Source organism: Neofelis nebulosa, chromosome 2 (genome assembly GCF_028018385.1).
Source record: "Neofelis nebulosa isolate mNeoNeb1 chromosome 2, mNeoNeb1.pri, whole genome shotgun sequence".
In the NCBI taxonomy this organism is placed as follows: domain Eukaryota; kingdom Metazoa; phylum Chordata; class Mammalia; order Carnivora; family Felidae; genus Neofelis; species Neofelis nebulosa.
In genome coordinates this window covers 59003457-59016287 of record NC_080783.1, presented here as the reverse complement: position 1 = coordinate 59016287, position 12831 = coordinate 59003457, and the positions used below count along the sequence as shown (strand labels likewise).

General features: G+C 45.0%; 1 protein-coding gene and 1 long non-coding RNA gene across 6 annotated transcripts in view; one reads left to right on the top strand and one right to left on the bottom strand.

The window, feature by feature from the left end:
- The window catches only part of WIPF1 (WAS/WASL interacting protein family member 1), a 124871-nt gene that overhangs the window by 46320 nt on the left and 65720 nt on the right, over positions 1–12831 (bottom strand). Inside the window, exon 1 of one of the 4 annotated variants that reach the window (XM_058713581.1) lies at positions 7608–7713. The exons of the other annotated variants lie outside the window; for them this stretch is intronic. The gene's annotated coding sequence lies outside the window, so the exon portion shown is untranslated. Of the gene's footprint in view, positions 1–7607; positions 7714–12831 lie in introns of those variants that run through there. 4 annotated transcript variants of the gene reach the window in all.
- Positions 1–12831, top strand: part of LOC131502695 (uncharacterized) — a 126596-nt gene that overhangs the window by 97691 nt on the left and 16074 nt on the right. The gene's annotated exons all lie outside the window — the stretch shown is intronic.

Genomic DNA, 12831 nt, shown 5'->3' with positions numbered 1-12831 from the left:
CGTGCTGTCAGCACACAGCCCCATGCAGGGCTCGAACTCACGAACCACTCAGGTCAGATCATGACCTGAGCCGAAGTAGGACACTGAACCAACCCAGCCACCCAGGCGCCCTGATAATTTTAAATGTGTATTTCACCCCCATTCAAAACACAGACCAACTGAGCTTAACGGTAGAGTAAAACAAAATCAATAAGCTCTTGAACCAATCAGGTAAAGAATCCTCCATATTAATGTACAGGAAAACAAAACAAAACAAAACACCACCACAAACAGACAGAAGATTATAAAACAACAGCACAGTTTTTACCAGTCTGGGAAAAGCAGTAAAGGACCACAGCCCATGACCCTCCCGTGGCAACCCCAAATCAACACAGAATGAATCAGGGGAACAGCAACATGTATAAGATATGAGAAGCCTTGTTTGCTTATAATTCTGGTTTTCCAAGTCGTGTTTCCATGACTACCTGTTATAGTATAGTTTTTGCCCTGATAGTAGAAAGATGTTTTAGAATACTGGTTCCTCAATTCTCAAACACCTTCCTCAATAGCAACATGCCCTCCCTTATAGCTTGTTAGGGGGAAAGAGAAACCATACCAGATTAAATGTGCGCATTTATTGTGTGACGAAATCTACTTTCAAAATGTTAAAATATGAGAATTACATGATTTAAAACAGCAGAAACAAAGACATTTCCCTCTTCCCCCAAAATAATGAGCACAGTTACACAGGTTTGATCGAATTTATTTTTTTAAGTTTATTTATTTATTTTGAAAAAGAGAGTGTGTGTGAATGGGGAGGGGCAGAGAAAGAGGGAGAGAGAATCCCAAGCAGGCTCCATGCTGTCAGCACAGAGCCTGATGCGGGGCTCAAACCCATGAACTGTGAGATCATGGCCTGAGCCAAAATCAAGAATTGGATGCTTAACCACCCCAGAGGTCTGATCATGTAAAAATAATCTCAGAAATACAGGGAAATTAAAAACAAGTTTTGTACCATTCTACACCCTATCAATATAAATTAGTGTAATCTTACTGGGGGCAAATTTGCAATATATTTCCATACGTTTTGGCAGCTTGGCATTCATTCATCCTACTTATACTGATGCCCTTCAATTTTTGTTTGGAGACCCCTCTCTCCCTCACTCTCAGAGCTGTGGGTCTGAGGCGTGTGCTCCCACTGCAGAGACAGGAAGAGCATGTGATTCAGGGTCAGCTAATCAGAACCTTGCATTCAGTTGGCCCCACATGCTTTTTTAGTGACGGCCAGTGAACTCATTAAAACCAAGGGAGCTTGTGGTCTGAGGCGAGGCCATTTCGGCTGGATGGGCTGGCGTTGGATCTGTGAGGATATGGGGGCTGGAACAGCCACACTCATCCTTTGACGACATGAGGTCTGAAAGTGAAACCAACGAGTGGGGAACTGGGGGTGGGGGAAAATCAGCTACTGATCCTGTTGGTTGAATACATCTGTACCACAGGTTAGTCCTGTTTCTGGGCTTTTATTTTATACTAACAAACAAATTCTCTATTTTGTTTGAGATAGGACAGTCAGGTTTTCTATCATTGGCAATACAAACACTCTTGGGATGTGGAAATCGGTGCTAGAAGCGAGTGTTGCATGTGGCTAACCCTAAAATGCGCGGGTACCGATTTAAGGTCAGGTGCAGGCTAGTGCAGGCTCTCCTGGGCTAGTTGGCGTCCTTGTTATGTGATGGCAAACACCACCACTGCCACCTGTTGAATCCTTGGCCCAATACGTCCATGAGCCTACTGATGGTACACCACTAGAGGATCTGGAGGAAACCTGTAGAATGTTGGCATGTGTGGGCTGTTTCTTGCAGTCTTCAGTAAGAACCACAGAAGAGAGATAATTTAGGCTGAAGCTTACTGAAGGCACAGAGAGGCAAAAAATACAACTCTCTGTTAGAGGCCTTTTTTTTTTGCCTGTGATCTGTAACGAAGATGGTTGAGGGTCAAATAATCTGGAACCTTGTGGTTTGGAAAACTCAAAATTTCTATGCTATGCTAACATTGGATAAAGTAGGGTCGAAAGGTAAGAACCCTATCAAGAAATACATCTGGAACACAGAAGCCCGATACCCCAGTGTCCCTCCAAAGACATTCTGTTAGGTCCTCTCATCTGAACATACGGCCAGTTACTTTCTTTGTGATACACTGGGATCCATTTCAAGAGCGAGGAGTACATTATGAATGGTTCTACCAGCTCAGGCCATTGTTTCAAATTGTACCTAATCAGAGACTAAGATTGAGGCCACAAAGTTGGAGAGTGGAGGATGGTTCATTTGGTGGGAGACAGAAGTGCCCAGACTTGGTCCCACATTTAAAGACTATGACTTGTGGCCCCTGGGTGGCTTAGTTAGTTAAGTGTCCCACTCTTGATTCCAGCTCAGGTCATGATCTCCTGGTTGTGAAATCGAGCCCTGGGTTGGGCTCCGTGCTGAGCCTGCTGGGGATTCTCTCTCTCCTTCTCTGTGCCCTTCCCTAGCTTGTGTATGCACATGTGAGCATTTTCTCTCTCTCAAAATAAATAAGTAAATAAATACTAAAAACAAAAATGAAAACAAAGACTATGACTCAACACAATCTTGAGTTTTGGTTACATGGAGTTCAGGGATTGGAGACACCTACCAAATTTTTAAGGGCACTACACTAGAGGATAAAGTCCAAAACTAGTTAAAAACAGATTATGATTGGGGTACCTGCCTGGGTGGCTCAGTCAGCTGAGCAACCAACTCTTGATTTCAGCACAGGTCATGATCTCACAGTTTCATGAGTTTGAGCAGGGAGGAGCCTGCTTGAGATTCTCCCTCTCTCCACCCCTCCCCTGCTCTCACTTTCTCTCTCTCTCAAAATAAATAAATAAATTTAAAAACAAAAAAACATATTATGATTGCTCAAACCCTAAGGCAATCCCTAGATTCCTGATGACAATAGGTGGGTTGAGGAATAGGGGGAGGCCTGCTCTTTGAGATGGCTCTGGAAGACGGCAGAAACGGAAGATCCTCGCAGAGAGCAGAAGCAGGATAAGCCACTGGCTGGCCAAAGTTCTCATCCCACTGACAGCATGGGGAGAACTTGCCTGGTGGGTTATAAAATATTCTAGAGACTGGCAACTGATGTCTCATTCTCTCCTTGCCCAAATGGGAATTTAACCACAAGATTCCTCTACTGTTCTCCCCGCCGCCATTGTACGCTGGGTATCACACCATATTGGAGCTGTACAGGCAGTTCTATATTTTTCTACCAACTACGTTATAAAGAGTTTAAAATGGGAAATTATAATAATATATTTAGGGGTGCCTGGGTGGCTCAGTAGGTTGAGTGTCCGACTTGGGCTCAGGTGATGATCTTGCTGCTCCTGAGTTTGAGCCCCACGTCAGGCTCTGATGACAGCTCAGAGTCTGGAACCTGCTTTGGATTCTGTGTCTCCCTCTCTTTCTGCCCTTCCCCCTCTTGTGCTCGGTCTCTCTCTCTCTCTCTCTCTCTCTCAAAAAATAAATAAACATTAAAAAAATAGTAATTTACTTAACACACTATTTCAAAAATATCATTATAACATGTCCTCATAATAAAAAGTATTAACTAGGCATTTTGCATTCTTTTCTTTGACTAAGTCTTCAAAAATATATATTTTACACTGGCAACATTTCAGATGCTCAAGAGCCACTACCATACTGGACAACACAGCTCTAGATGGTGCAGCCTGGTGGGAAGGAGCCCCTATTTTACTCCTCCTTTTCCTCGGTAGGATACACTGATGACACTTTCACACATAATCAAAGTCAGTCCTGGGGAAGTCTCGGGGCTGCCCAGACACAGCCCCGGGCTCTAGATTCAGGGCTAACAAGAGTTTGTCCTGCTTGGAGCCATCTCTTAAAACTTCTCGGGCTTGTGGCCAGAAGAATTAAAGACCCCAGTTGGCTTCTCCTTCCTAGACTCTTAGCGCTGACAATCCTAGCACAGGACTTGAATCCTCAGCCAAGATATACTGCATATGATACCTTCAAAGTGGGGGCTCAGAAAAGATCCACAGACTCAAAAGCCTCCGTGGCTTTCCACTGTTCACCAGGTAAAATCTAGAGTCCCTGAAGTGACTAGCAAGGCCCATGGGGACCTGACACTCGCCCACTGATCTGCTTCCTGGACCACTGCTCCACCCCGTCCCCCATCCCTTGTCCTAGGGCATTTAGGACCATTTTCTCCTGGTTTTGTGGCTTGCTCCCCTCACCTGTTCACATTCTGTGTTGCCTGTGCATGGTCTGCTTTTCCAACTAGAGAAGGAGCCTATGGAGCATAGTGTTGGCCTTGTTCACTGCTGTCCCCCCAGCTGCTTTAGATCACTATCTGGCATATCACTGGGGCTTGAAAAATAGTTGTAAATGGATTTTAAAAGCATCCAACTCCAGGGGCACCTGGGTGCCTCAGTCAGTTGACCGTCAGACTTCGGCTCAGATCATGAGCCCCACATTGGACTTGCTGTTGCCAGTGTGGAGCCTGCTTTGGATCCTCTGTCTGCCCCCCGCCCGCCCACCCCAGCCTCTGCTTTCTCTGTCCCTCCCCTGCTCGAGCGTTCTGTCTCAAAAATAAATTTTAAAACATTAAAAAAAAATTAGGGGAGCCTGGGTGGCCCAGTCAGTTAAGTGTTCAACTTCGGCTCAGGTCATGATCTCAGGGTTCATGAGTTCAAGCCCCTCGTCGGACTCTGTGCTGACAGGTCAGAGCCTGGAGCCTGCTTCGGATTCAGTGTCTCCCTCTCTCTCTGCCCTTCCCCGCTCACGTGCACTCTCTCTCTCAAAAATAAATACATATTAAAAATACATTTTAATAAATAGATAAAAACATTAAAAAATTAAATAAAAGTGTCCAAGTCCAAGTTTAGTTTCATCCCTCATTGAACCTAAGGTTGGGGTTAGGCTGCCACAGGTTTGGGTGTAGGTCGGGAAGCACCAGGGTGGGGTAGGTTTGTGCTGGATTTGTTCCTCCCAAAGGTCCTGGGAAGGCTCTTACTTCTCCTGTCATGTGGTGACACAGGACAGACATTTACAAAGACAACGTGGGGACCTGCCAACACATGTAACAGCTCTTTCTCAAGCAGGGCTATTTGCCAGTGTCAGGGATATGACAGAGCCTCTTACTTAAGTTAAAAAATGGCAAGGTGACTCCCTTGGTAAGAAGAAAAGGAGAACCACATCCGGAGTGGGAAGAAAGAGACCCAGCACCATCCAGAAAGAACATTCCCATAATGGTTTCATATATTCATACTCAACCAATCAGTATTTTATCCCCAAAGACCAGCTGTCCAGTACATTAGGTTCTGAGGACAAAACAGAAGGCCCTGTTTCTCTACACTGACAGTTGGACGTTTTTATTCTTTAATTTTTTTTAATGTTTATTTATTGGGGGGGGGGGGGTTGGGAACGGCAGAGAGAGAGAGAGAGAGAGACACAGAATCTGAAACAGGCTCCAGGCTCTGAGCCATCAGCACAGACCCCGAATGTGGGGCTTGAACTGGGAACGGCGAGATCAAGACCTAGGCCAAAGTTGGACACCCAACCAACTGAGTCACCCAGGCGCCCCCAGTTTGACAGTTTTATACTCAGCAAATAACAACAACAAATGCTGAAATTGGAACATCACTGATTTTATGTCTTTGGCGGACAAATGCTTTTTATGTGTGGAAAGACCGTTCAGGTTTCCTTTGAAAGCACTGTCTCGTCTTAGGTAATTTAATTAAGATGCAAAAATTTCCCAGTTGGTCACCAACATCCAATACAAGTGGCCCCCAAGGGGAAAACCCATGTGAAATATAGAGAGAAATTTCTTTCAACCCAAGGGGAAAACTAGTGGAAAGCCCCATTTTCACATCCTGCTGTGTATCCACTTGTATACACAATAGGGAGAATCTACTGCCATATGGATAGCCCTGGGTTCCTTTTGGTTGCTAATCATTAAGCATAAAGCCCAGGCTGGGGCCTTTACGATTATTTCTGGGGTGGGACAATAGCCATATTGTTCCTCATTCAGACTTCTCTAGATGGTTACCCAGTGTCTGTAGCTGAAGGACAGAAACCACGGGGACAGGAGAGCCTTCCACGGGGTACTCGGGAAACAAGAGCCTATGTAACTCTGCACCTTTGGGCCTGACGTCACCCATCTGAACACTGCAGGAAGGGCTCCATGACCCAAGACTTCCCCTGGGACCCCTGACTGCACAGAAGCCAGGCCTGGCTGGTGCAGCTGTTACCTGGAAAAGGCACGCCCAACCACTCTGCATGTGGTCAGGAAATGGAGGCATTTGTGGGTGTCAAAATAGTGGGGGGCCTTTGGGGACTTCACACCTGGGGACCGGAGACGCTAGACAATTTGCAGTGTCCCCGGCTGTCCCACTAAGTGAAGAATTGTCCCATACGATTTTCAAAGGTCCTCTTAGAGACTGATGTAGGAAAGAAAGTGTTTCTAGTGATCTGATCCCAGACCTTGGCTCCATGTTAAATATAAACTCAAAGTAATTATGGCACTGTTGTATTAGCCCCTGAATGTTCCAGTAACACAACCATCCTATAAATGAAATACTATGTTTTGCTCAGTTTTACTAACAGGTCTTCACCCCTCTTGGCAGATCACGTGCCCAAAGGCATTGCCCCTGGAGGTACGTAGTTCTCTAGCCCTTATCCAAGTTAGTGTGAAGGTGCGGTGGTTACAGGTGGAGATGTAAGCACCCCGCCAATTACTTCATTTTGTTTGCTAATGAGTTGTATCCGATCCCTTACAAATTGAAGTTATTTAATAATAAATTATGTTCCTTTTATTTCTCTCTCCTTTTTAAATAAAGTTTATGTAGGGGCGCCTGGGTGGCGCAGTCGGTTAGGCGTCCGACTTCAGCCAGGTCACGATCTCACGATCCGTGAGTTCGAGCCCCGCGTCAGGCTCTGGGCTGATGGCTCGGAGCCTGGAGCCTGCTTCCGGTTCTGTGTCTCCCTCTCTCTCTGCCCCTCCCCCGTTCATGCTCTGTCTCTCTCTGTCCCAAAAATAAATAAAAAACGTTGAAAAAAAAAAAATTTTAAAAAAATAAAAAAAATAAATAAATAAAAAAAAATAAATAAAGTTTATGTATTTTGAAAGAGAAAGGAGAGAAAGAGAGAGAGAGAGAGAGAGAGAGAGAGAGAGAGAGAGAGAGGAGAGAACGAGTAGGGGAGGGGCAGAGAGAGAATCCCAAACTGACTGCAGCACCAGCATGAAGCCCCGCTCGGGGCCTGAACTCACAAACCGTGAGATGACAACTGAGCTGCAGTTGAGAGTCAGACGCTTCACTGACTAAGCCACCCAGGCGCCCCTAGTTCTCGTTTTAATTGCAGGTAAAGATAATACAGATTTTGGAGGAAATTATCTGTCAGGTCAGATTATTTCACTGATGCAGTTTCACTGAAGGTCGTGAAGTCGGCACTGGAAAATAGTGGAGTGGGTGCAGAGTCAGACAAGGCTGAGGGCCACTGTTCCTGGGCTTATAGTCAGGGATGCAGTTTGATGGTTCTGCTCATCTAGCCCAGGAGGGAGAGAAAGGGGCCACGGGGACCACAGCCGCTCACCTACGGTCCAGGGAGGGAATTGTGCACTTATTTCCAAACAGGTCACAGACGCACGGTGCTTCCTTCTCCTGTTTCTTAGCTGACTCTGCTTCTCTCAGTGGCTTGGCTGAAACAGAATTTATTCTACTTCAGTGACCCCAGATTCCCGGGGGGATTCTGCTACTCCAAGAACTTTCTGCCTCCCATTTGGCTGCTCTGGATTCTCCAAATGCCTGGGAAAACAGACTGTTGGGAAAACACGTCCAGGTTGTCTCTGGTGGGATGGCTACCCTACCAGGACATGGGAAAGACAATGGAAAGTGATTCCTATGGGACCAAGTGCATGCACGTAGTTCTCTCAACTCCAAATATGGGTGCAGGGGCCATAGGATCAGGAAAGGGCATGATCGCAAGGGGTGTGTGCGTGCACACGTTTTGCTTTTGTTTTGTTTCGTTCCCTTTGCTCAGTGCTGACCACATGACTCCTTCTCCTGCCTCATGGAACTGCTTAACTCAGCCTTGGACCATTTTATTCTGCTTCAGGACCATTCTGACAGTATGATTGATCAGTTGGCGGTTTATGTAAAAAGCAACTCCACAACTACATTTAAATATCGACTAGTGCACCTGAAACGGTTACAAGATTGCACGTCAATTATTTTTCAGTGAAAGAAAAAACAAATAAGTAATGACTAGTTTGGGAATAACAAACCACAAAGATTTGAGGTATAAGAACTACATGTGGTTTATATTTTTGTAGGACACCCTCAGGAAGATAAATGGGCAGAGTTAAGAAAGAAAAAAAATATCTCCATGGCCTCTCCCTGCCTCATCCCGACCACCATTAAAAAAATAAAAAATAAAATAAAACAAACAGCCAACCCCCCCCGAGCCCAGGCTGCTTGTTACTCTTGGCTCCTAGGAGGCAGTTGTGTTTTAGGCAAGGCAAATAAGTAGCTGCCTGGGGACTGTGGCTAAGGTCAAGAACAGCCTGCTAGCATAACCTCCACTTCTGCCAACAGCCCCTGCCAGGCTGAGCGCGGCCCCTCTCCAGCCCCGGGGCTGTCTTCCTTCAGATTAGCTTCTCCAACTTGACCCTGTGCCATCACCGCCTTTCCTACCCTTGACCTGGCCCCACACACAACATCTCAGCCAGTCTTCTCAGCCAAAAAGAGAGACACGAAACAGGGAATTGCTTTCTAGAAATAAAAAATATTTTCTACGATCCTTTTATCTGCTTACACTATGTGTGTGTCCCTGCCTGCATGGCTACCTGGTGAGCAGGGCCATCGCTAGGGCTCCGATGCACAGCAGTCATCCAACAGAGACCTTCTACCCATCACGTGACAAGGGCTGCCGGTGACACGAGAGCGATCAAACAGACAAAGCTCTCCACGCACGTGGAGTTCACATTCGTATCTGAGCTGATGACACGGTGGAAGGAAAACGAATTTATCCCCTGAATCGTGCAGCCCAGGTGTTCGTTTCAGCCCGGCTCACCTTACACAGAGTAGCCTCACGAAGCTGACCTCCTGAAGGAGGCCTAATTCGGGCCCACTCCAATTTAAGTGCACAGCGCTCTGAAGTCCTTAGGTGGGGACAGGCATTTTGGTTTGAGAACCATTTCCATACAATCATACTTGATGGCATCCTGCCAGGCCAGCCCACAAACGTCTACTTAATTCATAGCGTGACTAACCAGACTTCATTTCCAAGTCTTCAAAGGAAAGGCCTCAGAGATGATGGAGGGGTGAGGGCTTCATTACTCTGGTGCACTCCGGCCTCAGCCTCTACCCCCTGCCGCTAGGCTGCCCTGCAATTTCCCCACTCAGGACCCTGAGTGGCTTCTGTCCCTTCCCCACGATAAGATGATCTCACCAACATGGAAGGAAGAAACATGTTGTTTTGAAAGAAAGAGGAGCTGTTCACCCAAATGACGTTGAATTAGTGGGCGTTTTGTTGAGACAAAAGAATACAGAGGCACCTGCATGGCTCAGTTGATTGATGTCGGGTCATGATCTCAGGGTTGTGGGATTGAGCCTAGAGTGGAGCCTGCTTGAGACTGACACTCTCTCTCTCTCTCTCTCTCTCTCTGCTCCTCCACCCCATCATTCTTTCGCTCAAATTAAAAAAAAAAGAAAAAATATATAGGGCTGTAGTGAGATCCTATGGCAGAATCACACTGTCTGGGGGTAATTTCCTTAAGTTTCTCTTACCTTTTATAGTTTCCTTCCTTCACTTAATATATCTTTTTCCTTATTAAAAATTCATACATGGAAATGTTTAGAAAATATAAATAAATTTTTAAATGACCCATAGTACTCAAAGAAACCAGTTAACATTTTGGAATTTGCTTCCAGTCTTTTTTTCCTCTGTGTGTGTGTGTGTGTGTGTGTGTGTGTGTGTGTGTGTCTAAAATGGGATCATACTGGGGTGCCTCAGTGGCTCAATCGGTCGAATATCTGACCCTTGATTTCAGCTCAGGTCATGATCTCAGGCTCATGGGATTGAGCTCCAGATTGGGCTCCATATTGAGCATGAGCCTGTTTGAGATTCTCTCTCTCTCTCTCTCTCTCTCTCTCTCTCTCTCTCCCTCCCTCAGCTCCTCTCTCCCATTCACATTCTCTCTCTCTCTCAAATGAAAAAAATAATAAAATGGGATCCTACTGTATATATGTAGTTTTACATCCTCTTTTCACATTTGCTCATATTATTAAATATTCTCCTAATGCAATTTTAATAGTTGAATATTTCATTTTATGTGTGGTCTATTACCTGTGTAGCTAATTTTCATTGTTAAACATTTAAATTGCATCCAATTTCGCTGTTACAAATCCTACCAGGTTAACAGACTAAACATTTGTAGTCATTTCAGATTATTTTCTCAGGATACATGTGTTACAGTACAATTACTGGAATGGAAGATACAAAGGTTTCTCTTTTAATGATCTTGATACATATTGTTAAACTGTTTTCTCACAGCGGTAGCATTTCTTCTCCCATTAGTACCTACTTCATTTCTTTTCTTAAAAAAATTTTTTTTATGTTTTTATTTTATTTTTGAGAGAGAGAGAGAGAGAGAGCGAGCACAAGCAGGGAAGGGCCAGAGAGACAGGGAGACCGAGAATCCAAAACAGGCTCCAGGCTCTGAGCTGTCAGCCCAGAGCCCAAAGCGGGGCTCAAACCCACAAACCATGAGATCATGACCTGAGCTGAAGTCAGATGCTTAACCCACTGAGCCACCCAGGCACCCCCCCTGGGTGCCTTCATTTCTTTTCAACATGTTCTATTATTAGCACTTGTAAAAATCTTTACCAATTTGATAGATGAAAATTATATGTATGGACAGTTTTGATTTTCATTTCTTTTATTAGTGAGGCTGGCAGTGTTTCATATATTTCTTGTCTTCTCCATTATTAGCATATATTCCTCCATTAATTGTCTGTTATCCGGATTTTTTTAATCACAAGGTTTTATTCTTTTCCTTATTTCTTCCATTTTTGAACCTAAAGATTACTTAAAAGTTCCATGACTTTCCATAGACAAAATAAAATGTCCTAACCTTTGAAGGACTGGATGGGTAAACAGTGACCCTTTCTGTACACCAATAAAGCAAATTTCATAAATTAAGGACGGCCTCTATTGCCGACAGATACACGCTTTCGTAAGAATTTTCTTTTTTTTTTTAAAATTTTTTTTTTTTTTCAACGTTTTTTATTTATTTTTGGGACAGAGAGAAACTGAGCATGAACGGGGGAGGGGCAGAGAGAGAGGGAGACACAGAATCGGAAACAGGCTCCAGGCTCCGAGCCATCAGCCCAGAGCCTGATGCGGGGCTCGAACTCACAGACCGCGAGATCGTGACCTGGCTGAAGTCGGACGCTTAACCGACTGCGCCACCCAGGCGCCCCTCGTAAGAATTTTCTGAGATGGCGACAGTGGCTAATTTTGTGTGGCCTGTGAGAATTTTCACCATTTCCAGAAATGTCTCCGTCTTAAGTCGGGAGGAGGGTGCAGGAAGTCTGGGCCCATCTCACTGTGACACATCTACCTCAAAGGCAGAAGTAGGAATGCTTGCTTATTGTTACACACATGCATCCGTGTGCGAAGCTCTAAAGTCCGAGTACAGAAAACAGTCATTATGACCCTGAGTCACCTCATTCCATCTTCACAAGACAAAAGTTCCCAGGAACTAAGGAGCGATGTGGGCTGACCCAATGAGTCTCCAAAGCTTCCTTTATCTTCACTGTCTTCACCAGCCATTAAACAAATATTTCGGAAGAAGTCAAATCTAATTTAGAGGGACGCCTGGGTGGCTCAGTCGGTTAAGCGTCTGACTCTCGGTTTCGGCTCAGGTCATGGTCTCTCGGTTCATGGGCTTGGGCCCCGCATCAGGCTCTGCACTGATGATGTGGAGCCTGCTTGCGATTCTCTCCCTCCCTCTCTCTCTGCCCCTCCCCTGCTTGCTTGCGTTCTCTCTCTCTTTCTCAAAATAAATAAACACTTAGAAATCTAATTCATAATTTTTTTCTTTAATGATTAAAAACTTGGTGACCAAAACCACTTCTGAGCATAGATCATTCAAAGTAACCACAGTTCGGTACCTGATGATTCACCCGAGGACCTGGGCTGGCATGCCATCCTCTGGCCTCCTTTCCACTGGGTCTTCCCAAGTCAAAGGCTCTTGCCCATTTCCTACAGTTCCCTCTCCTTGCCAATTTCCTACAGTTCCACTCAGAAGGTGTTTGATGCACCTAAGTGAGAAAGGCAGCCACTCTGGGGGAAAGTGCCTGGAGCATACTAAACACTCAACAGTGTCAGCTATCATGACTATTACTAAGTGAGCTAAGTGTCTCCATGGTTCGTGCTGCTTCATAAAGGAGGAAACAGAGCAGGAAAAGTGGCTCTTTCTGTTCACAGAGGGATAATTCAATGCAATGTGAGAATGAAGAATTTACCCTATTTGACAGTTGAGAAAAGTTGGGTACCAGTAATTCCAGTAACTCTGTTTTATATCATTCTACAGCTAGGTTTCAGATCCCCTCAGGACCATTTCAAAAAGCTGGTGTTGATCCACCTGATTTGTGCCGGTCCCATTCTCATTCACCAGTGCTGCCGCATTTTTGTGCATTTCCAAACATCGCTAGATTCAAGGAACACAAATTCAGAAAAAAAATGCCCCAGCAACTTCCTAAAAATACTGTTTCTCCTAAAATTTAAAGAGAAATAGGGATTAGTAAATAGA